At 46.5% G+C, this 25,294-nt stretch overlaps 1 long non-coding RNA gene across 1 annotated transcript in view; it reads left to right on the forward strand.

The window, feature by feature from the left end:
- Nucleotides 1-2,754: 2,754 nt before the first annotated feature.
- The window catches only part of LOC116586703, a 31,889-nt gene continuing 9,349 nt past the window's right edge, over nucleotides 2,755-25,294 (forward strand). Inside the window, exons 1-2 of the long non-coding RNA XR_004284114.1 lie at nucleotides 2,755-2,827; nucleotides 15,214-15,535. This is a non-coding gene — a long non-coding RNA (uncharacterized LOC116586703). The remainder of the gene's footprint in view (nucleotides 2,828-15,213; nucleotides 15,536-25,294) is intronic.

Here is a 25,294-nt window from a genome sequence, read left to right on the forward strand (position 1 = left end):
TGGTTTCTTGTGGGAGTAGGCCCCCTCATACATCCAGTCCAGTGGGGCTCTCAGTCAAGGTGCCTCACTCTCCCTTGACCCAGCCAGACCCCTCACACCCTAGTCTCTAGCAGAGGGGCACTGTGCATATGACCATGTTGCTGACTCGTTTCTGGAAAAGTTCCTGTTTACTTCCGCTGCCTGGATCCCCAGAGCCCCTGCCCTTGCTGAAGCCTCTGGCTTCTCGGTGAAGTCTGGAAGCCACACCATATTCTTCCAGTACCTTTCTTCGTGCTGAAGTCGGACTGTCTGCTTCTGTTGCTTGCAGCCAGAAGGGCAGACTGCTTCTCCCAAGCCGGCAAGAAGATCCTCAAGGCTAGAATTTAGTCTCACACTCTTTGTATATTTCCTCTTATACCTGGCACAGAGCAGGCCACTGGGTACATGTATGAGAAATTGAGCAGCACTGGATGGTGTGGCCTCTGCCATTCTTGGTGTCATCTTTATGGGTTTTGTCAGTTTCCACACTTTCTACAATAAACTGGTATTGCTTGATTTTGTCTAAGTAAGTAAGCTAAGGAACCCTCAAAACATGATGTGACCTAAATCCTATGTTCCTGTTGGAACATGCAGGAGGTGTGGGATCCCACAGGCAAGTCTCCGGCTTTGGGTCCCTAACTACCCACTCTCCAGAGCCCCCAAAACAAATGGAGGTCCCTGTTGAGGAGCCAGAGCCTGGCTTAAGCCAAGAAGCATCTCCCTCAATCCCCTTCCAAAAATTATAATATACCCACTGGAAAATGAACAGGTCATGTCCTGCATTTTAAAAAAGCTATTCGTCCTAAGTACAGAAGTAATTTTGTTTTCTTAGCTATATTTTACTTTAACTTCTTTTTAATTGTATCATTTAATTTTCATTGTACCTATGTGTTACCCGCATGGCTAAACAAAGTTAGTTTTTAATGCAAACAGAAAAAAAATCAATTTTAGTCATAATAGAAAATTTGAGCATTAAAGAAAATCAAAGAAGAAAATTAAAATCACCTGTTTTCCCATCACGCAGAGAGAATATTCAAATTAAAATATATTTCTTTCCTGCCTTATTCCTATGCAGATGGCTGTGTTTTCAGGGTATCTTGGGTTTTTTTTTCCCCCTCATGGTTTCTCTTTTATTCTTAAGGTCACGATCTTAAATCATTTGTAAAGTATGTATTAGCTACACACTTACGATTTTTAAATGCCACAGTATTGTGCAAGTATTATTTGTCAGTGTCTACACACACACACACACACATTTACATATATACTCACATATGTATACACAGTGATGTGTTCGTATATCTAGATATTTGCTGCAAACACATGTGAACCCTCAGATACATGTGTTTGGTTAGTTCTCACAAGAGAGATTTTTGCATGAATATGAAAAGAATATTACAAGTAGTACAAATCTGAAGCCTTAAATAGAAATGTCAGGAAGTTATAGATCCCTGGTAATGTATGAATCATAGGGTAGGTGGATTAATGTTTTCAGGCTAAAAGTTGATCAAAGGAGTTCACCACGTCTTTAACTTCATGCTTCTAATTCTGTTACATAAAAAAATTGAAGGCTACATTTTTCAATCCTCTTTGTTAAAGGAAGTATACACGTCAGGCCCTTTCTGACTGTCCTCCTCTCCATAGTATTGGGAGACCTATCCTCCTGACTTGTTCTGTTCGCTGACTCTGCCCTATGGTTGATCATTTTCCTGTGTAGTTTGTCATTTTCTTTACGGTAAGCCCGTCTTTTCCAAGGGCTGTAATTCCTGTGGGGGTTTCGTGTGCCCTGGGTTGGAGAAATGTCTTTGAAAAATAGCTTTACATCTGTTCTTTCTGGTGTGCCTGAGTGTTTGCTAGTCCTGACTGATCCTTTACAATGTTTTCTTGGTCTGTAACAGTGTAAACTCAGTGTCTACTCATTTGCCTGGTACAGGCTTGAGATGTCAAATTCCCAAGAGGTACTTTTTTCGTTTCCATCTAGAGCCTGAATTTGAGACCATATTTTGGGTGAGGTCTCCCTAAGCTATGGCAGTTGGGAAAGGCAAGGTTATAGCACAGTAATAAGCCCAAAGTTTCAGTAGCTTAACACAACAAAGGTTTGTTTCTTCTACTCCAGATCTATCAGGAATCAGTTGAGAAATCCTTTCCGTGCGTCTTCACTCAGGGAGCCAGACTGATGGAGCAGCCGTTCTCTTGAACATTCCCTATCTGGACAGACTGTACACACATTTAAACACTCTGAAAATACTTTGTGAACAACCTGAGCATCTATAGTCCAAAGGCAATGCCTTTCTGACTATCTCAGTTCTGCCTGTCTACCACAAGCATATCAACACTGTGTCTCCTACCCCAGTGGGGATTTCTCTTTATTTGAAGTCCAGCCAAGTGTTTTCAATACCTTTGTTTTATTTTTACCCAACACTTCTAGATGTTTCTTTGGTTGTGGTGTGAAGGAGAAGTGTCCCCTCGGTTTTCCATGTCACCAAAATCAGAAAATTTATATTGTATCTTCTAGACTAGGAACACGCTGTTTTGTAACATTTTTTCTTTTAACTATGGGTTATAATTATTTTCCTGTAACCTTATATATTCTTAGAAGCATAACTTTTAATATGTATACAGTAGTCTATGAATGAATGTACCGCTCATTTATTTAACCAATCCCCCCTTGTTGGATACTTGGGTTGTTTCCACTTTCTCCCTCTTAACAATCGCCCTATTGACATTTTTAGGTACAGGAGTGACTTTCGAAATGTCTAACAACTGTGATGGTCTGGTCTTGGACACCAACCAGCTGGAATGGGCAGAGGTAAGAAATGGCTGCTTTGTCCACACCATGTGTCCCCCACTGTGTGTACATACATCTTTTCATATGTCCTGCGATTTCCCCTGGATAGGTTTCAAGAAATGGAATTTCTCCATGGACCAAAGGATAAGGGAACATTTTAAGACTTTTGCACCTACTTCTACAAGGCTCCAACCTCATTCCCACTGTAAGAGAATCCCTCCTTTCCATTCTCATAGTTGTTCACCTAACAAAGGGAAGGCACTGGGATGGCGTCTCTCGCCAGAAATTCCCTGGTCAGCAGGGTTTGTGGTTCCCTATCAGAGGCTGATAATGCTAATGGCTAATGGAATGTCCAGGGTCTGAACATTCATCTAGGACAAAGCCCCAGAGAGGGAAGTTAGAGATGCAAGTGAGCACATCTCTGCCTCTGCAGGGAGGGGTGGTGGGGCTTGTGGTATGGAGGGGCTCCCAGAAGCAGAGGAGTCGGGATCTTCAAAGACCTGCCCTGGGTTAAGTGATGCCTGGGCTCAAATGAGCTCCATTTCCAGCCTTGTGACCTTGAATGAGTCCATCCTCACTGAGCCTCAGTGTTCTGATCTGCAACATAGGGAGGGTTGCCTCGAAGCATATGTTCAACAAGATGATGTGTGCATCTTTCAGGCCTGCCACCGGGCAGCCATGCTAAAACAAGGGTAGGGGTGAGGCAGAGAAGCTCTTCTGATGTGTGACGACACAATTATGCGCTCCGAATCCTCGTCTCCTGCAGGCTGCATGAGTGTTCCTTGTTCCTGTGTGGTGCTTCCAAGGGAGAGGAGGCCAGGAAGCCTGGACTGACCTGACTCAGGAGGAAAGGAAACCAGATGTGCACAGTAGGAATTTGCCCACTCGGGGGTCATAGTGTCTCGTGTTTCTCCATAAGGATCTCTCCCTACCATGTCTTCTGAGGTCCTTCCTATTCTAGCCCCTATTCCCCTCAGACCCCTTCTTCTACCACCCTTCCCTCATTACCCCACACCAGCATTCTCGTAGTGTTTTGAACACATCAAGTTCCCAGCCCCAGGGCCTTTGCACTTGCTGTTTCTCTGATATGGACTGCTTTTCTGGATCTTTGCAGGGTTCACTTCCTTGCTTTATTCAGGCTTCAGCTTTAATGTCACTTCCTCAGAAAGGCCTTCCCTGGTCACTCTATCTGAAATGGCAGGCTGTCCCTGCATACCATGCTATCTCTCATTCTGTTTGTTCACCCACTTGTTTTCTTCATAGAACTTGTCCTTAAAATTATTTCATACATTCCTTTACTGCTTGCTTGTTGCATGTCATCTCACAAATAAAATACAGCCCCCATGAGTAGAGACTTTGCTTCATTTGCTGCTGTACCCCAGCCTCTAGAACAGTGCCTGGCTCATAGCAGATGCTGAAAAACATTGATATCCCCTTTCATAAGAGCAAGTCCCTTTCATTCATTTCTAGTGTGGTCACTTCACAGCAGTGTGATCTTGGGTAAGTCACTTCCTCTCTCTGCCCCTCATTTGCTCAACTGTGTAATGGGGCTAACCACTCCTGAGACCCAGCAGAATGGGACTGCCACCACACAGCAGTTGTGAAAGGCCTGCTACCACTTGTCCCTCCTGGGGCAAATCCTCTAGGAAGCCAGCGCATGTCACCCAGAATGCTCCAGCTAAGCTTATCCCAACCTGGGGCGGGGTGAAGTGTCTCCCACTTCTTACTCCCTCACCCCACCCTGCTTCTCAGTTGGGCTTTTTGCATGGCTTCCTTCAGGCCCCATGAATAATTGATAATGCGCGGGTCCCTCTTGGAGCTCCTCACAATCACTGGGGGAAAAAGAAGTCTTTCTCTGTCTTGTTTAGATCCCCTGATTTGGCCTTCCTTTCTGTGGATGAGTCACCCAATCTTAACCCTGCAGCTCATCTTGGCGGGTGGCCGGAGGCCTCCCCTTGGAGCCCCAGAGGCAGGGCTGGGGTATGTGGGTGGCCAGTGGGCAGGACCGGTATACCCAAGCTGGCCTAGATCATTCTAGAAACAATTTCAGCTCACCTGCAGATACCAGCCAGAACCCGCATTCCTCCCTCAGAATCTTTAGACCCAGCACTGATACTAAGCCTAGAGCTACTCTGAGGGCAAGAATAATGCCCAGGGGTGGACTGGCTGTGTTCCGCTGGGGACCATGCACACTGGACCATACACTCGGGGCCATGCATTGGCCAAGGGCAGGCATTATGCCCTTATGACATGTCATGAGTCTTATCTCATTCCTTCCCCACATTCCTCTGGAGAGATAGGGGTGGTTGATCTTATTACACAGCTGAGGAGACATCAGAGAAGTGAAGTAACCTGCCCAAGGCCACATGGAACAGCAAGTGATGGGTGTGTCTGGCATTGCGTCCATATTCTTTCCATGACACCAGAGAGAGAACACCAGGAATCGGGGAAAGCTTCCAGGATTCCCCACCAGGGAAATAAACAGAACTCTATCAAGCCAGGGTCTGGAGACACATTAGACAAGAGAGGGCCCAGTCTGCTCTAGGCATTTTCCCTCCGCCAGCCCACCAGGACCATGAAAAGACATCCCAGAGCGAGCCCCCACAGTACAGCCCCTTCTCGCCTGCATTTAGGATCATTTACTCACCACCTCCAACCCTCCAACCCCAGGAATGTGACTTTTGGTGCAATGAATCACACACCTGACTGAGTACTCCCTTGGGAGTCAAAAATCCTAAATTCTCCAAATCCAAAATGCCTAAATTCTCCCCCTCAGCTCTGCCACAGAGCTTCTGTGTGATCAGGCAGGTCATGACTTTCCTGTCTCCTCGTTCATGAAATCATAGATCTTGTTGTTCTCTGTTTGGGAATCCAGGTTCTAGAAGCTACAATCCTCAGAGGGTGATTTTTAAGGCACTATGGTGTTGCACCTGTCCTTCCATCTCCTGAGCACCTCCATCCCTGCCTACATTCTACTCAAATGCCCTCCATCCTCCAACCAAAGACTCAATGCTCCAGTTGCCTCAGAGGCACTGGGGTTTTGCTACCCAGCCTCCTCCCCAACCCTCAGTCCATGCGGCAGTCAGAGAAGCTGACCCCATACCAGGGTTGACCCATGACCAGCCTGTCCACTTAAGGTGTCCATAGACCTGACCCAAGATGACCTATTGGAATGAATTCCAAGGTTGTCTTGAAAATGCTGGAACAGATAGATGCTTGTCCTTCCCTGTGGGATGTGAATGAGGAAGATGTAATTCTGGTTGCTTCTGGCAGCCATCTTGGGGCCACAGATGGAAGGGCTGCCTGAGGAGAGAGGTCTCACTGAAGGAGCCAGTCCACAATAGATGGAGAGAAACCAAGAAGCGTTGGGTTTAGCTACCCTGGGGCTGTTCTGTTATGGGAGTTTTTCTTCTGTCACTTGCAACCGTAGAATCCTAACTGATCCTGGCATCTGGCTGACCATCAGTATACGTTTATCCAACTGAAGTTTATTCCAGAAGCTCAGCACTACGATCCTACACACAGTTGTGCCCCACCCCCAATCTCTGTAAATATAACCTGAAGCTGGTTGAGAACATACAATGTGTCAGGGACAGAACATGGTCGGGTAGGTGGGGAAAGTGAAGCCCCAAGAGGGGACTTGTCCCAAAATGCAGAGTTGGAAAGTGGCCCAGCCAGGACTTGGGCCTAGTTAATCTGATTATTCATCTCACAGAAATAAGGGAAGTGTGTTGTCCTATTTCTGGTCAAGGGCCTACTTCCTAGGGAAAGGATGTCTCTTTTTCCCTCCCAGAGGCTGCTCCAGAGTAGCCTCCAGATCAACTTCTCTGACATAGTCCAGACGTCTGATGGCTTCCTCTTCCAGCCTCCTGGTGGTCATGACCCGAGCTCACAGCACAGGCTTTCCCACGGAGCACCCTCAGGGGCCTGTCTGCACCCCCACCTTGAAACTGCTACGTGTCCTCAAGGCCCCTCGAAGGGCCCCAGTTCTTTTCTTTCCCACTTTCCACAGATCCCGCTTTTCCACAGATTGTGCTCCACTATTACACGTTCTCCCCCAGAGGCCCAGGGCAAGCTCAGACCTCCTGAGCTGTCATCCCACCAGCAGCATGGCCGCTCCTCAGTCTGGACACCCACGAGCCTTCCTCTCAAGGCACTGTTAGAAACACGGGCCGGACTGGGGCTTTGGAGGTGGCCTCCAAGTGCCCGGGCATGAAACAATGTCTGAGTTTAAAGGCAAGGCGCCCTTATGAACACCTACTGGGCACCGGGCAGCGGGCAAAGGTGGAACAGTACCAAAGCGTGTTGCTTCAGGGTGTCAGTCTCATGACATCACCCAATAGCTACCCAATGGGCACAGCCTCCTCTGGTGACGCTTCACAACCATACACACACACACACACACACACACACACACACACCAGCAACAACAGTGCCATATATAGTTTCACGAGTACCAATAACTAGATAGAAATGCAGAGTGGAACGTTCTCTAAGGATCCATGCTCAACTCCTAACCGTGGATATCTCAGAGATGAGGGGCTGTTCAAAGGAACTTGAGCCTCGTCTATAGTACTCGACCCCAGAGGAAAATGTACTCTTATTTGATTTACGCTCCTAAAAATCAACTTTTAAAAAATCAAATGCATGAACATAGTGAAGTCATGATAACTGCTCTCTCTGGGAAGAGCATCCAGGGTGCTAACTGCTCATCTCAAGGCAGAGGATGGAGGAAACCCAGAGCAGGCAGGAGATAGAGCCCAGGGGCTCCCCGCCACCTCCACTTCTAACGACCCCATTGGGGGTGCACTCTCCCCCCCCCACCCCCGGCAGCCTTGTCCCCAGGGCTTGGGAATTTCCTGGAAGCCTGAGGCATCCTGAGAAAAAGCGTCTTCCCATCTTCTCACGGCCTTCGGGCAAAGGGAGTGGGTGAGAGTCTTTTAATTAACGTTTTCATCATTTTTCTGTATTTTACTAAATCTCACACATGGTGGGGTGTGGGGGGATAAAGCTTCAGAGAGCAGAGGTCAGGGTTTCATTTGGTCTGACACCCAGAAGAGAAATGTTTTCTGGACAAATCTGAGTCCAAGGCCAAACAAGCCTTTGACAATTTTTTAAACAATATTTTGTATTCTGTGTTTTAATTGCACCAAAAATGTATGAAAATATTCTTTTAAAAATCCAAACAATCCAGTGAAATTGAGGTTGCCTTTGTCCCACACTCCCCATCAAGTCCCCATGGAAAGTGTCTATCCTACTCGACCTGCTGATCATCCTTCCAGAACTTTCTTGAGAATTTTCAATACATGGATGTATTGAAATCTGTCATCCTGGTTTGGCTTTGTTTCTCAGTCAATAGCAACATCTATACCTTTTCTTCTGTAACTTTTTTTTTTTTCTGTTAACAAATCTAAGAGCTCTAAGTCAGCTCACCCAGATCTGTTTTGTTCTTTTTAAATGCCACAAAGGACCATAGTACCAAGATGCCGTGCATTATTTAACTATTTAATGTGGTGATATTTAAAATAAAAGACTTGTATGAATTTACAAAGAAAAGGAACCTGTGCTTCTCACCTGCCCCCCACACCTCTGTGCCTCAGTTTCTGCATCTGTAAAATGGAGACATCAGCCTCAATGATCTCTAAGGGCAGTGGCACAGTCTGTGATTTCAAATATTTTCTCTGCCCTCGTTGAGAGTCTCCCTGCTATGCCTGGTTTCCTCTTCGACCTTGGCTTTCTCAGGGTCTGTCTGTTGACCTTGGCTTTCTCGGGGTCTGTCTGTGAGTCAGCCAAGCCGGTGGGAGGTTGGGGGCGGGGGGTGTCCCCTCTCCTTCCCCAGCTGCCTGGCTTCTCAGGCTGGCTCCAGCTCCTCTGATGAGCCTGTGAGAAGAGAACACACACAGCACCCTCCGAGCTCCCGCCGCCACTGCCTTAAAATAGTAGGTTCGTCTCACTCCTGTGCTCTTCTGAAGCAGTCGCGCTTGGTTTTTTTGTCTGGAGCTGTCTGGAAGTGGGGACAATGGGCCCTGCACATCATCTCCAGCTCTCAGAAGTTAGGGGCCTCAAGCCAAGGACAAATCCTTTGCACCAAAAGTCTTTTCTGATCAGTGCAGAGAACTGGGGGACTGAGTTAGAAGAGGGGGCCTCAAACGGGTCTAACTGTGTGTTCCACTTCCAACAGGGAGCTCAACCCTCCCCTTGTCCTGGCTGTGCCCCAGGAGGGCTTCCTCCCAAGGTACCCAGATTGGGTTTGCCTCTACACAGCTCTGTTCCCCACCAGATAATACCTGACATGGGCTAAGTACTTCACATCCATAAGCTTATTGAGTAATGCAAGAACCCTATGAGGTAGGTTCCACTATCACCCCCATTTAGCAGATGAGTAGACTGAGGCAAGCACCCTAGGTAAGCACAGCTACTTAGTGGCAGAGCCAGACCCAAGCAGCCTGTTCCTCAAACTAAGACACTCAGAACTTCTCAAATTGAGAATGGTGATAACAAAAAGACTTACCCCAAAGGACCATGTGATATAATGGAAGAGCTATGTATGGAGCCAAAAGGGCACAATCTTTATCTCACCCCAGGACCTTTGCACATGCTCTTTTCTATGCCTGGAATATTCTTTCCATTCTACCCATCCTCCCACCTACCCTTTCTTTGCCTAATTTTTCCCATGGCTAACATTTTATTTTCTATGTCAGGAGTCAGCAAGAGTCACCCATTCATTCATTCATTCATTCACTCCCAAAATATGCATCATGTGCCTACTACGGTCCGGGCACTCCATTATTGACATGACAGACACAGCATCTGTTGCTGTGAAGCTTGTAGACCAGAGCTGGGCAGAAAAATGTCCAGCCAAGAGACTGGCACATAGTAGGTCTTCAGGAAACAAAAGGCAGACTTGGAGGAGTTATGGTGAGATGCTGCTGAGGACACAGAACTGGGAAGGCTTTGTGCCTGGGCACGCCCTGAGCAGGCAAGGGAACTCATCTGCCACCCTCAGCCCCGCCCCGTGCTCTGGGTGCCCACTTTGCAAGATGGTGGCAAAAGAAACTGCCTTTCGCCTTCCTAAGCCAGTTCCCAGAGAAATGCCTGCCAAACCTCCCCTCCCCCCTCCTCCGCAGGGCCTGGGCAGCTCTGAGTGTTCATGTCGTGATTGTCACGGCAGCCAAGTTTGCACCTGCCCCAGCAGCCTGTGTATCTCATGGGTTTCCTCGTATTCTCTGAGGCTGCTCTGTGCCCAGGCCCGTGTCAGAGCAGGGACACACATTGGCAACAAACCACGCCTGAGTCCAGGGACAACAGCCCAGCCAGAAAGGGCCTTGAAGGACAAGACTGGCCACTCAGCTGCACCACACATACGCATGTGCACGCGCACACACGCACACACACACACACTCATGCGCATATGCACACATGCTCCGACCCCTGAGCATAAGGAAGTGACAAACCAAGGCATTCACAAACACGTAGTGGGGAAGAGACACACAAGATTAGGAGACGATGCTCTGTGACTCACAGGCCAGAGGACGAGAACCCCAGGGTGAGGGCCCGGCAGTAACCCCTCTCGTGCCCTGGCTGTGGGTCGGTTAGCTACTGACATAACAAATATCCCCCAAACTCAGCAGTCTACAATAACACCGATGACCTCACAGACTTTCCAAAGGTCAAGAGCAGCATAGCTGCTGGCCCCGGGCCTCTCCTGGGCTTGAGTCTCTGGAGGGATGGGGTGTCCGCTTCCGAGCACACGCACGTGGCTGTTGGCCCGAGACTTCAGCTCTTGGTTCCATGGGCTGCTCGTGACGTGGCTTCCCCAGAGCTAGTGATCCGGGAGAAGGAAAGAGTGTGCAAGCGACCAATAGACCAGCCAAAAGTGAAACCACGGTTTTCTATAACGTTGGTCACACAGACCAGCGGGACCGTGGGAGAGGAGGCTGCCCAAGAGTAGGAACACCAGCAGGTGGGAAGGCTGGGGACATCTTGGAGGCCATCACACCAAGTACTAACCTTTCCCCCTCCCCCTCCTTGATATTGAAACTCCAGTTTCAATCGGATGATCCCTCCATAGCTCCAAGGAGAGAAACGGACTGATTGTGGAGTTAATCAGGTAATCCCAATTCCTTGTCTGGAATTGGTGTAGAACATGCAGATGACCCAATCCCGGGAAAAGGAAATTGAGAACATCTTGAGAAAGCTTTTCCTGCCTCCTACAGGAAAGAAAGAGTCCTCTGAGCTCTGGGCACTGAGGCAGAATGAGAGCAGGAGAACAGGCTCCACCTCGTGTTTGGGCCTTTGTGTGTTCAGTTCCCTCTGCCTGGAATGAGGCTTCTGTGGCTTTTTACTTGGCTGCCTCCAGCTCAGCAGTCAGGTCCTAGCTCAGATGTCACCTTTCTAGATAAGTCTTCCAAAGTAGTTTCCCCGACCCCCTTACTTCCTGTTACATCGACCTTCTTATTTCCTTCTCGCAATTACCATGATCTTGAAATATCATGTGGATTTCTTCATTTGCTGTATATTGTCTGTTTGTCTATATTATTGTCTGTCTGCCTCATTGCCATATTTCCTACTATCTCTCCAGATCCCAGTACCGCCCATGGCCCAAAGTGGGCACAGGTAAATATTTGTTGAGCTCATACCCACATCTTGGCCTTCACATGGAGTATGCAGCCACCCATACAGGTAAGAAATCATCTCCAGAGGCAGTAAGATACCTAACCATTTTCCCACTTTGTTGCCGTTATGTTCAAATTGACACCTGGCAGACTGCATAAGCAACTTTGAGGGCAGAGACTGTGTCTAGTACCTTCCACGGGTCTGAGTACAGGCGTATATGGAGATTTTTCACAAGCACTTGTTGGTGCAAACCAGTGCTGATGGTGGTGGGATGATAAGCTTGGCACTAGCACACCAATTTGCAGGGATTACTTGGGACTATTAGTCAATCATTAAACAGCTGGGGACTATGGAAAGGAAGTCTAAGGAGCACTTACCTGAAAGAATTTACAATCAAAACAGAGAAGCCAACCAGAATTCCCAAGATAACAGCCAGGGACAGAGGAAAAATGCTTGTGCTCTGGAGTCAGACAGGTTTTAGTTTCAAAGTACCTCTGTCGTTTACTGCTGTGTGACCTGGGACAATCCTCCAGCTCTCTGTGCCTCTTTTTCCCTGCCTACAGATGAAGTTAGTCATTCTTGCCACAAAAGGTTGTAAAAACATATAGATCAATAACTACTTCTCTTCAGTGAATGATCATCAGAGATATAATTGTGATAGTGCACAACCCAGTAGACTCATGGTCTAATACTGGATGGGGTTGTGTTTTTAAAAAATCCAGCAAGAGTCCGTAAGTAAAAGCATTTGGAATGTTTATTATAATTATTCTTGAAGAGTTCTAATGGCGGGATATGGGAGTTACATCACATTGGGGAAATTTTACGGAAAATCCTGGCCACAGAGAAAAGACTCCATAAAACCTCTCTGAAGTTACATTTTAAAAGAGAGGGCTTATCTTTTACAGATATATATTGCAATAGATACTACAAATAAAATGCCGTGATGGCAGGTATTTGCTTCAAAGTAATCCGATGGGAAGGGGGCAGGGATGGTGAGAGAATTAATGAAACAAGAGAGGCCAGAAGTCGAAGGCTGTTACAGCTGCAAGTTGTGCCCAAGGGATTTCAGATTCTATTGTTCCCCATGTTTTTATTTGTATTCTTCCCCAGGTCTGAAGTGTTTCCTTAGGAAAAGTGTACTTTGAAAGTTCTCCAAAAACCCTTGTGAGACAGATACTCTAATTTTCTGTTTCACAGACGAAGGAGATAAGACAGAGAGGTTAAGCTACTTGTCCAAAGTCACACAGCTTGTTCGGCAGCAGAGTCAGAATTGAAAACTAGGTCAGCGTAACTCCAGCCTAGGCTCTGGCCACAACACCAGTCATTGGGGGGTAAAAATTACAAGACAACCAAGAATCTGGGCAAATGTTCCCACAAAGGTATATTTAGTTACACAAATTAAAAGAGAACGGTTTTAAGAGGCCCAAACTCAACTATTGAAGGAAAATTTCTTTTCTTTTAATCAGCAGTTTAGAAGGGGTAGGAGAGGCCCTGCTCCTCTTCCTGCTTCCTGGTTCTCTCTTCGGATCAGGGTTTCAGAAGGTGGTAATAAATAATAATAGCAACAAATGTGCCTCATCTTGCCAGCAAGACTGGCCGCTATCCCTGGGTCTTCCAGAGACACTGGCAGAGGCCTGGACCCAGCACTGACCCTCCACTAAGGCTGCCAATTTGGGATTAAATGGGGAGTGGGGACATATCAAGGTTTTGTGGAGCCCAGCAGCCAGGGTCTGAATCCGGTTTGCCCCCTCTAGCTGTGTGACTTTGGGAAGTCTCTCTCTCCCTCTGACCCTCGCAGGGGTCATTGTGCTGGGCAGGTAGGACCCATAGAAGAAGCGCCCTTCCCTCCCCATCCCTGCCTCTTGCAGAAGTGAGCCTTGCAGAGTAACAATAAGCGTCATCCCAGCCCCTTGTGTGAAACCATCATAAATTGTGAATGAGTGAAAACCCACTTAAAAAAGCCAGAGCTGAATCATTTCCTGCACCTCCCGCATCTGTGGGGGCTCATGCAACAGAAGGCGAATGAATGGGCTGAGTACACATCTTTGGCTATGCCTTTCTAGCTCAGCTTGGCCACCAGAGGCCTCCCCTTTTTCCTGGTGGGTCCAGCAGGGGCTCACCTGTGTGCCTGGGGCATGTTCTCTCTAGCGGACTAGGTGGGACCCAGCAGGGCACTTGCCATGGGCCTACCGATCTCAGCCCTACGGAGCTTAGAGCGACGGGCTGTCTGACCTCTCATTTTAGATGAGGAAACAATCAACTGAGAAACAAATTAGAGTCTGATGGGTTTGCCTTTCATCCAGGACTCTGTCCACCAGAGGCTGCTTTTAAGAGATGTGACAAAGCCCTCTGGTGGTGAGTCAGTCCCACGCTGGAGGAGGCTCTCCGTGAGCACATAAGGAATAGCCAAGCAGTGAGTGCCCCCTTCTGGCGGAAGTCAGGATTACAGGACTCGATTTAAGAGCCAAGAGCCCCAAGGGCACCAAGCTGAGATAATAGTAAAAGCTACCTTTTAATGTGCACCTACTGTGTGCCAAGCTCTCTTCATAGGCCATCCCGTTTAATCTTCCGTAACCCTTTGCATTCCCGTTTTACAGAAGAGAAAACTGAGGCTCCCCAAAGTTTGCTGGTCTGACCAAGGTCACATAGTTATTCAGTAGCAGAACAAAGGTCAAAATCCAAGCTATATTTGCCAGCTGGGGAAGGAGAGAGGAAAAGAGTGGAAATAATATTTACTGAGCATCATCTGTGTCCCAGGCAGTGTGGCTCCCTTATGATAAGAGCTGCCAACACTTACCACATGCTCACTGCTTGTCATGCCCTATACTGTTGTAGCACTGTTCCCCAGACTAACTCATTTAACCCTCATGATACCCCCTGAATTAAATGCTATTTGTATTCCCAGTGTATACACAAAAGCAAGCTGAGCTCAAAGCAGTGCATGTAACCTCCCAACTCTGCAGCCTCTCAGAGGAGCATTCATTGTCACAATCAACCATCCTGGGGCCACAGCTCCTGACTCCCATTCCAGAGATGAACCTCTGGACACGTCGGGTTAGTGCACCATTCTTCCCTCTTCCTGCACCCCACCCTCTCATCCAAGCCCTTAGCCAGCCCCGCTGATTCCACTGGAATTCAATTCATTTGAGAAGGTGGCTGCGAACTCCCTGCCAGAGCCAGAGGTGGGGACCGGGACAATGAACCAGCTCTGGACCTGGAAGTTCCTCCTTATCCTCCATTCCCCCAACCCAGGATGTATCTTCAACTAGGTCCTCCCATTCTGTCCTGAATAATAGCACCTCCTCTTGCCAGTCCCCATTCCGATCTGCTTTCCATTTCAAGACTGCACTCTAAGTGTGCCTCCCTGCACAGCATCCCTGGGGTCTCCACAGTGGTCTTCAGATCCAAGTCCCGGCCCCCTGCAGGGTCTTAATGGTGTGGCTGCCACTGCTTCATGGTCCTTCACGAGTCACAGCCCCTGGCTCTCACTGCTCTGGCCAGGCTGGACATCCCTCTCTGTCAGCAATCAGACTGCCCTTAGCATCGGGATAGCACGGTGGCTAAGAGAGAGGTTCTAAGTGTCAGCTCCACCACTTACCACTTGTGTGACCTTGGTCCAGTTATCAAATCTTCCTGGGCCTCATTTTCCTCATTTTTTTTTTTAAATAAGGACAACAGTACCTTTGTCACAAGGTTGTTTAGAATGATACATGCCCAACACCTAGGATAGGGCCTGGCTCATAGAAGGTGCTATCTAAATACTAGCTATTGTTATTTGGATTAAATTTCAGTTCCGCCATTCCTGGTTATGGTGAGGATAGGATTATTCATCAACTGTTCCATTTGCTGCTGTATAGTCCTGAGCCCCCTGCCGTGAGGAAGAATCACATGACTGTCCTGGCCAGCGACACGTGAATGGAAATGTCAGAGGTAACCTTCAAACTAAAGCAGTGAAACAAGCACAGGCAATTCTCTCGTTACCTGCTTTCCTTCCGTGGCCACCAATGAAGCCTCATGTGGGGATTAAGAAAAGCCTTCGGATCCAGTTTGCCCAATTACTGAGTCACCCCGTGGAGAAGAACAGCCCCGGAGAATTGCTGAGAATCCTTGTCGGTGAGATCTAGGTTTGATTGTTAACCACAGCGTACCCTAGCCCATTCTGACCAATACACTGGTTGAGCAGGTAGGATAACCTTTGTAAGTTAGTCTCCATTCCCTCATCTGTAATAGGGGATCATGTCGGTTTCCCATGGCTGCTGTGAGCCAACGACCCCAAATGCAGCAGCTTAGGACAACAGCAATGCTCACTTCACGGTTTGCCACAGAAACAAGAGCACCAGCTACCTCGCGAAGATTAGGTGAGATATGCATGTAACAGACAACGTGGACCGACCTAGAAAGTGAAAAGAGCACAGCATCAAACAGCTTGAGGAGAATGCCGTTCTTTCTCCCCAGCCCCCCAGATTTATTGAGATATAATTGACATATAATATGGTGTGAGTTTAGCGTATATGGAGTGTTGATCTGGTATATGTCTATATTGCAAACTGATCACCACAGTAAGGTGAGTTAACATGTGACCTGATGTAGTTACCATTTGTGTGTGTGTGCGCGTGCGTGTGTGCGTGTGTGTGTGTGTGTGTGTGTGCTTGTGTGTGTTAAGAACTTCTAAGATCTACTCTCTTAGCAACTTCCAGGCATACAAAGCAGTATTGTTAACTATAGTCCTGCTTAACTATGTAGGCTATACATTATGTCCCGGGGACTTACCCATCTTACACCTGCCTTTTAATCACTTACATCCATATGCCCCACCTACAAGTCCCTAACAATCACCAATCTAGTCTCTGATTCTATGAATTCAGATTTTTAGATTCCATGCACAAGTGAGATCCTACAGTATTTGTCGTTCTCTGTCTTGACTTATTTCACAGAGCATAATGCCCCTGAGTTCAATTTACACTATCACAAAGGGCAAGATTTCCTACTGTTTTATGGCTGAATAGTATTCCTGTTGGTGTGTGTATATGTGTGTATACTTCATATCTACACCATATATATGTATGTACATAGAGATATATAGATATACCTCATCTTTATCCATTCACCCATCTCAATAAGCAGGTTGTTTCCGTGTCTTGGCTGCAGTGAATAATGCTATGATATACAAGAGGGTACTGCGATCTCAAGATAGCAATGGCATTTCCTTTGGCTCCATGTACAGAAGCAGAATTGCTGGGTCATACGGTAGTTCCATTTTTAATTTTTTGAGGAACCTCTATACTCTTCCCCATAGTGGCTGCACCAACATGCATTCCCACCAACAGTGCACAAGGGTTTCCTTTTCTCCACATCCTCGCTGACGCCTGTCACATCTTGTCGTTTGGATAATGGACATTCTAAGGAGTGAGGTGATATCCCATTGCGATTTTGACTTGCAGTTCCATGGTGATCAGAAATGTTAAGTACCTTTTCGTGTACCTGTTGGCGGTTTGTATGTCTTCTGTGGGAAAATGTCTATTCAGCTGCTTTGCCCATTTTTAAACTGGATTATTTGTTTTCGGCTATTGAGCCGTATGAGTTCCTTATATATGTTGGATATTAACCCCTTATCGGGTAGATGGCTTGCACATATTTTCTCCCATTCTATAGCTTGCCTTTTCATTCTATTGATTATTTTTTCTGTCCTGCAGAAGCTTTTCAGTTTGATGCGGCCTACTTGTTTGTCTTTGGTTTTCTTACACATGCTTTTAGTGTCATATCTAAAAGCTTATTGCCAAGATCGATGTCAAAGAGATTTCTCCCTATGATTTCCTCTAGGAGCTTTATAATTTCAGGTCTTACATGGAAGTCTTTAATTCATTTTGAGTAGTTAATTTGGTAAATGATAAGACAGGCATCCACTTTCATTTTCGCTTGTGAATATCCAGTTTTCCTGGCAGCATTTACTGAAGAGACTGTCTTTTCTCCATTGACTATTCTTGGCTCCCTTGCCAAACTTTAGCTGAGTGTATATGCATGGATTTATTTCTAGGCTCTCAATTCCGTCCCATTGGTCTGTGTGTCTGTTTCTATGCTAGTACCATGCTGTTTCAGTTACTATAACGTTGTCATATAGTTTGAAATCAGGGAGTGTGTTGCCTCCAGCTTTGTTCTTCTTTCTCAAAATTACTTTGGTTATTTGGGGTCTTTTGTGATTCCACTCAAATTCCAGGATTGTCTTTGCTATTGTTTTTAATATTTCATTTATTTATTTGTCAGAGAGCAATAACAAGCAGGGGGAGCAGCAGGCAGCGTGAAAAGTCTCCCTGTTGAGCAAGGAGACTGATGTGGGACTCAATCCTAGGACCTAGAATCGTAAACTGAGCCGAAGGCAGACACTTAACCAACTGAACCACCCAGGTGTCCCTGCTGTTTCTTTAAATAAAAGTCCTTGGCTAGACCTAAGGGAGTTCTAAAGCCAAAGTTTTTTGGTGGGGACATCCCACAGAAGACAGAAAAGGTCTGGTTCTCAGACCCTCACAGTGTTCTGTCCTGGCTGGTAGCAGCCCCGGGGAAACATGGCCTGAGTGGACCACTGGAGGGTCCGAAGGTGTGGCAGCCATGGCTAGATATGCTCCCCACAGGGGGTCCTCTTGAAGGAAGATCTGAGCAGAGCCAACTCAATGGCGGTATAATACTCAGTGAAGGGAATGTCTGCCAGTTTTCTTCATTGTACCCCTTTGCTGTAATCGGTAAGTAACATGTGGAGCAGTTCTTCAAGACCATGTGAATATTCTGCTCTATTGGTTTTAGTGTTCATTCATGGTCTTTGCCTGAATCAATTACCTGTTACAAGATGGTGGTTTTCTACTTCTTTCATCCCTCCTAAATGTGTTATGAGACACTTTATTGTAAAAGAGAACTCTCTTTCTTCTTCCTCAGTATCATTATAAACTCATGAATTTTTAAAATTCAATATATTATAATCCATTCTCATTGCTCTTCTTTTGAGGTCTAAACCACCCCCAGTTGGCCAGTGGGAGCCCCTTGAGCAGACTCACATGCCCTCCTTGTCCTTTATTCTTGTCCCCATCAGTCCTTGAGCACTATCCTGTGCCCCAGAGTCCTTTATACTCTCCCTGCCCCAACCTGGGAATCAGCCATTCCATCCAGGAGCTTCTCGTGCTCTATTTAGAAACCAAGGTCTGGGGGATAGTGGTGCTCCCCGCTGCTTTAGTTTAGTGTGAGTTATTAGTTTATGATTGTTCCCATTCAAGTTCAACTTCACTGCAGGTTTCTTCTGCACTTCCCCCACCCCCATACCATATCTACATCTTCCTTCTTCCAGAGGGAGAACACTGGATAGCAAAAGCATCAATAGATAACCCCATTCCACAGTACACAAATTACCACATCAGTGCCACTCCCAGCACCAACCACAGAAACCCTACTGAGTAAAAAAAAAAAAAAAAAAAAAAAAGGTCGTGATCTGTTTGAGGTTCTTTTCATCCTTTCGCTGTATCTAAGAGTATGGAGCCACACCCCTGCAATCGCTTTCATTGTCCATACAGTTATCTCTAATCTGATAGACAGGTTCATTTGCTTCTCTCCGCATTCAGTTTTAAATTTGCTTTCACCATCGTTGTTATTTATTTTTTGATAGGGTAAACTACTTACACGGCTAAAAAGTAAAAAACTATAAAAAGGTAGTGACTCTTCCATCCCTATCTTTTCCGCCTCGTTCACACTTACTCCCATAGGTGACTGTTTTCATTATTTGGGGTTTTTCTTTTCCTTTCTCATTTTTGTTATTTCTGCCTTACTCTTCCCATGTTCCATTTTTACAAAACAAATAAGGACAAGTCCATGTAGATAGGTATGCATGTTCTTATTTCTTTTTCTTAGTAAAAGTACTGTAAATACTTTTTTTGCACTTTTTTTTATTCACTTAAGAAAACATCTTGGAAACTACTCCATATGAGTTCCTAGAGATCCTCCTCAATCTATTTGAAAAATTAATTTTTAATTACACAAGCAATAATAGCTTTCTTCTTGTGCTTTAAAAGCAAAGCCTGGGGGCGCCTGGGTGGCTCCGTTAAGCGTCTGCCATCAGCTCAGGTCATGATCCCAAGGTCCTGGGACTGAGCCCTGATTTGGGCTCCCTGCTCAACAGGGAGTCTGCATCTCCCTCTGCCTCTCCCCATCTCTGCTTATGCTCTCTCACTCTCTCTCTCTCAAATAAATAAGTCTTTAAAGAAAAAGGAGGAGCGCCTGGGTGGCTCAGTGGATTAAAGCCTCTGCCTTCAGCTCAGGTCATGATCCCAGAATCCTGGGATCGAGCCCCGCATCGGGCTCTCTGCTCAGTGGGAAGCCTGCTTTCTCCTCTCTCTCTGCCTGCCTCTCTGCCTACTTGTGATCTCTGTCAAATAAGTAAATAAAATCTTAAAAAAAAAAAAAAAAGGAAAACGGAAAAAGCAGGACCTGTAAGTAAGGCTGAATACTCTCTCGACTGTCCCCCAGTCTCCCACACCCTCATGCAGCCACGCCCAGAGTTTGCTGTGCACCCCCCCAGATCCTTCCCCATGCATGCGCGCAGCATATGTACACTGGAAAACATTTCTCCACATTGATGCAATCACAGTATGAACATGACGCAGCAGACCAGTTTTCTTGACTGAACAATGCATGAGTATTCAGCCACATTTCCCGGGCAGCATCCCCCCTTCTCAATCTGAAGAAATCCTTTACCTCCTGAAGGCCCAGCTCAAATGTCACCCCCTCTTAAAGCCCACCATGGGCCTTACAGGACTGAAGTCATCCTTCCTAATGGGCTGAAGTCATCCTTCCTAATACTGTGCTCCTGCTGCCAGTGACTTATCCTTAACTATAGCCTTTATCCTGATATATTAATTATAACGAGAGTGCCATATAAGGGACGTGTAGTGTCTGTGACACACACACACCAGGCCCTTAGCATGATCCTAGGACAGGCACGTGCTGGGAAAGTATGGGTGCTTCTAAGAACAGGACCCGTGTCTTCATTTCACATTCTTTCAACAAGCATTAACTGCAGATCCACTACAGATCTCCTATGCCAGGCTTGGGCAAGACCCTGAGCAGGGAATAGAAGAAAAGGCCGATGTGTCCCTCTGGTTAATTCTGAAGGCAGTGGGGCGTAGACAATAGCATGAATTCGCCAGCCAGCTGCCTGGGTTCGGATCCTGACTCTGCTTCTTAGAAGCTATGTGACCTTGCGGATCCTGCCTTTATTTAAGATTCTGGTACTTCCCTCATCGTATTTTTTGCATTGATTTTGTTTTCTAATAAATAGTTCATGAACATAATATTTACCTTTATTACTAAGGGTTTGGCACACATACACCTCCCTTTCAATTTTGCATCTGAGGTGAGGGTTTCACTCAGCTCACCATAGTCCTGGCTTCACCTTGTGAAATTACTAAATTCCTTTGTGCCTCAGTTTTCTCATCCGTAAATAGGAAGAACAATAGCACCTCCTTCTCAGTGTTGCTCCAAGCATTAAATAAACTAGTATATGTACAGAGATTAGGCCAGAGCTCAGAAGGTGTAAAGTGAGTACTAGTTGTCCTTATGACTGCAGTGCCTGGGACATGGAAAGCACGCAGTTAATGTTGGCTATTAAATGAATACTACAATAGTCACTGCATGCTTGGTATTTAAGTTGGCACCTCTTCCCATCTTCATATCAAGCATGATTTTTCCATAATCATCTGGAATACGTAATGGGCTTGGTGATGCTTTTTTCCCAACAATGATTCGTTTTAAATTTAATCTCAGTTCTTTTTTTAAATATTTTATTTACTTATTTGAGAGAGAAAGAACAAGAGAGAGCGCAAGTGATGGGGGGCAGAGGGAGAGGGATAAGCAGGCTCCCCACTGAGCAGGGACTTGATCTCAGGACCTCAGGGTCATGAGCTGAGCCAAAGGCAGACAGGTACCTACTGAGCCCCTCCAGACACCCCTAATCTCACAGTGCTTTTATGAAGGGTGAAAAGTTCCTCACTTAGACCGTTCTGCCTTCTTGCAAAACTCCATTCATCTTGGTCTGTGATCACACCTTACCTTTTCCCCCAGCCCACTCTCCAAGGCTCAGGACCCCTCTCTGGACCAAGTGCATGGCAATCACCTATCACCATTGCCTTCATTACCTTGCTTCCTTATCACATTCAGCCTACTAATTCACGAGGGATAGTTACCCAAAAAATGGTCTTCCATTGTTCATCTTCTGTCAGAGCAGAAACCTCAGGAATGCCGGACATATCTAACTCCCTCTTGATTTAAAATCTTCTCACCTAGAGCCCTCCATCTTGGAGCTCTACCTCCCATTCGTTCCAGCCCCTCCCTGCACTAGTTGGTTTTTAAATACAGCTCAGTTCTTAATCTTTCTCTCCCTGAGTTGTTCCTTTTTCCTTTCTTACTCCATAACATATGAATTCTTTTTCTTCCATTTTCTGTATTATTTTTACTTGTTTTCCATTCAGAATCTTGATAGTCTGCATTTCATCTTCCTTGCCTGTTTAGTTTAAAGCAACAAATACTCATCTCCATTCTGTGCGGTACTTCCCAGTTGTCCCTAGTGCCATTTGATGCATCCATTTGTAAAGTTTCTATCTTCCTGAATCCATTTCCCTTGTGATTAACTTCACATCCAGGGCCACTGCCACAGTCAAAGTCATCATGGGTCCTGGCTCCCCTCCCAGGCAGCTCGTCTACCCTGGCCTTGGTTCACAGGTCTTCCCACACCTCTCCGTGCCTACAGGAATCTCCACTGCCTGCGTCTAGCTCTGCTGAGAAAGGAACGTGGCCCAGAGGCGCCAGACACCAGGAAACTGAGTTACCTTCCCACAGAAAAGCTGACAGCTTCTCAGTCATGATAAGGGCACATTTAGTTCATGTTTTTCTGGGTCCAAGATCTATTCAGGAGAATGGTTTCTGTTATTGTTTTTCCTATTTCTAAGTAGTTTCCATTTTTTTTCTTTTAGTTTAAATTAGTGTTCTTTATGTCTTTGTTTTATTGCCTTGTGGGCAAACAATATGGACAATATGGTTTCTGCCTTTTGTGTTTAATTTAACTGTTCTTTTTTATTTTAAAGACTTTTTTGAGAGAGAGAGAGCGCGCACATGAGATGGGGGAGCGTCAGAGGGAGAACCAGACTCCTTACAGAGCAGAGAGCCTGATGCAGCAACTTGATCCCAGGATTCCAAGATCGTGACCTGAGCCGAAGTCAGTTGCTTAACCAACTGAGCTACCCAGGTACCCCCCAATTTAACAGTTCTTAGTGGCTTCAGGTAGGATCCATTTTTGTAGTTGGTGCATGGCAACGTAAAGAAGATACATTCTTCATTTGCAAAGTAGAAAGTTCCATGTATGTCCATGCTACCAGTAGTAAGAGCCATCCTTCATGGAGCACTTGCCATGTGCCAGGCTCTGTGCCACGCCCTTGCATCTGTTTGCTCATGTAAACCCCCCCTGCAAGAAATGTCTATTGTGATCCTCACTTCCTGAGGGGAAAACTAGGTCTTAGAGGGGTTCAATACCTTGTTTAAGGTCACACAATGAGAGGTGTGGAGCTGAGATTCAAATTTAAGTCTGATTGCTAAACTCAGGCTGTTTTATGATTGAAGTCTTCCCTATCAGGGACTCAGGGAGCTCCTGGGAGATGTAAAGAAACCCCCGCCCAGTGTCACATGAAAAATACCAGTGTACCTACAGAAGTGCATTTTTCTGAAGCAAGGGTTTGTTGAGCTCATTAGATGCTCCAAAAAGGTCAAGAATCACTGTTCTGTGTCTGCGTATTTTTTGTCTATTTGAGCCATCAAAGGTAGAGATAGATGTTGTCACATGACTCTCCCGTCCTGGGTTTCTTTCTGTGTCTTTCTATTCCACTTTATCTATTTTGCTGCAATGTTTTCCAGCACATCAAGTCCTAGGACTCATATCATCAATGCAAATTCTACCTCTTTCTCAATATCAAATCACTGTCTACAACTAAATAACTATTTTTAAGAATCCAGGCTTACTAAGCCCTGCTGGCTATATGCCTCAGACCCCACATTTTCCTTCTCTGAACTTTGGTTCTATAAAGCACGAACCCCCTTCCTGCCTTTAGGACCCTGGTTTGACTCAGCAGAAACCTCAAGCCCATGAGGCCAGAAACACATGTCTACAGATGAATTCCTCCTTCCTACCTATAAACATGCTTCCTCTCTCCAATGCAAGCAGACGGTAGGCTCCGGACTTCCCCTGCCTCTTAGGAGATTTGAAGCAGGGCTGTTTCCTTGACAAACCCAAGGAAGAACAGAGTTCCCCTAATGAGAGCAGATTTGAAGAAGAGGATGAAAAAGAAAGAAGCGGTTCTGATGGTCCCCTGCTCCCAGCCAAGGTGTGCTGGTCCATCCTGAACACACAGAACCTCCCAGAACACCAGTGTCACATAAGAATGTTCTGTGATGGTGACAGAATGGAACCAGAAAGGCCACCCCCAAGCAGAGATAAAAACAGACTCTCAAGCAATCCCTTAAATGAGAAATCATCCCTCCCACCTCACCTGAGTGACTACCACCTCCTAGGAGCAAAGTATTACCCAATCAACTAATAAGCCCACTTCTCAACAGCACCCGATCCAAAACAAACCCCCACATCCCCAGGTATAGACCCTGGCTCTCTAATAAGCCCCCCTAACCTCTCTTAGCCGGGTGCCACAGCTCCCCATGGTGTGTGTCCCGCTCCATGCGACAGGTGATACAGCCAACTCTGTTTGCCCACAGGTATGTGCCTGGGCTCTCTGGCTGGTGGGCATCACCAAGGGATTTCCCCCAGGGCAAAAGGAGCCCTCCTTCCCCGCCGCCAATCCCCCCTCCCCGGCTTGGGAGGAACAAGAGGGTCTGTGGAAGGAATCTGTGTCTCCTCTCGAGCTCCACCTTGAGGAGAGATGGGTGTTCTGCAGAAACACTGGGGATTAGACTCAAGAGACTCCAGAGAGGGTGGACCCTGACCTGCAGTATCCTCTAAGGGCCCCCAGAGATCCTATACCCCCAGCAGAGTGTGGACGTGCTAAGCAGGGGACATGAAAGGATCAAGTGGGCTAGAGCCATGAGCAGCTTCACAAGAATGGCTGGATATGACAGCTGAGAAGATGCTGCCCATTAGAGCCTAGGGAAGGGGTTGCCTCGAGAGTGGCTGAGATTAATTCACCCAACCCCCACCAAGTTAGAGACCATCAATAATTAGTTGATTTCAGAAAATTAAGAAATCAGGTCTTTCTTGGATACCTAGCATCTGTGGCCTGAGTTTTGTACCTACTGCATTGGATTAAGTACAAAGGGGGACTAAGGGAACACCAGGTGTCTTGATTAACTACAGGACAGAGATAAGTCAGGCTTCCAGAAGACTCTGAAGCCAGGCCGGAAAGGAAGCCAGAACTCTGTGTTCACCTCCCATTGCTGCTTCTTTCCGGAGGTCTGTCTGACCCTTTTCTTTCATTTCACGTGATCGGCCACCATTCAGAGTCCCAGTCAGAGATGACGCCTCCCAGTTCCAGAATGGACCCCTTCGTCCAGCATGAGGTCCTCAAGCAGAGCTTGAGGCCAAGGGAGGCACTTCGCTGGAGACCTGGATTCAGGGAGCAGGAGGGAGGGGCAGGAAGGGAGCCATTTAAAGATGCATCACCAAGTGCTCAGAGCTTCAGGTGACTGGCTGCTTGATCCCCCAGACCCAAGGGAGGAGTCATCCTTCTGAGAGAAGGGAGGGGAAACCATCTCAAATGCCTTCCCACCATTGAAAGTTCCATCTCTGGACCTGTGGTCTGCCACCCAATCCTCTGATTAGCTAAGTCCTGCTTATCTGTCAGT

The sequence above is a fragment of the Mustela erminea genome, chromosome 3 (assembly GCF_009829155.1).
Source record: "Mustela erminea isolate mMusErm1 chromosome 3, mMusErm1.Pri, whole genome shotgun sequence".
Lineage (NCBI taxonomy): Eukaryota > Metazoa > Chordata > Mammalia > Carnivora > Mustelidae > Mustela > Mustela erminea.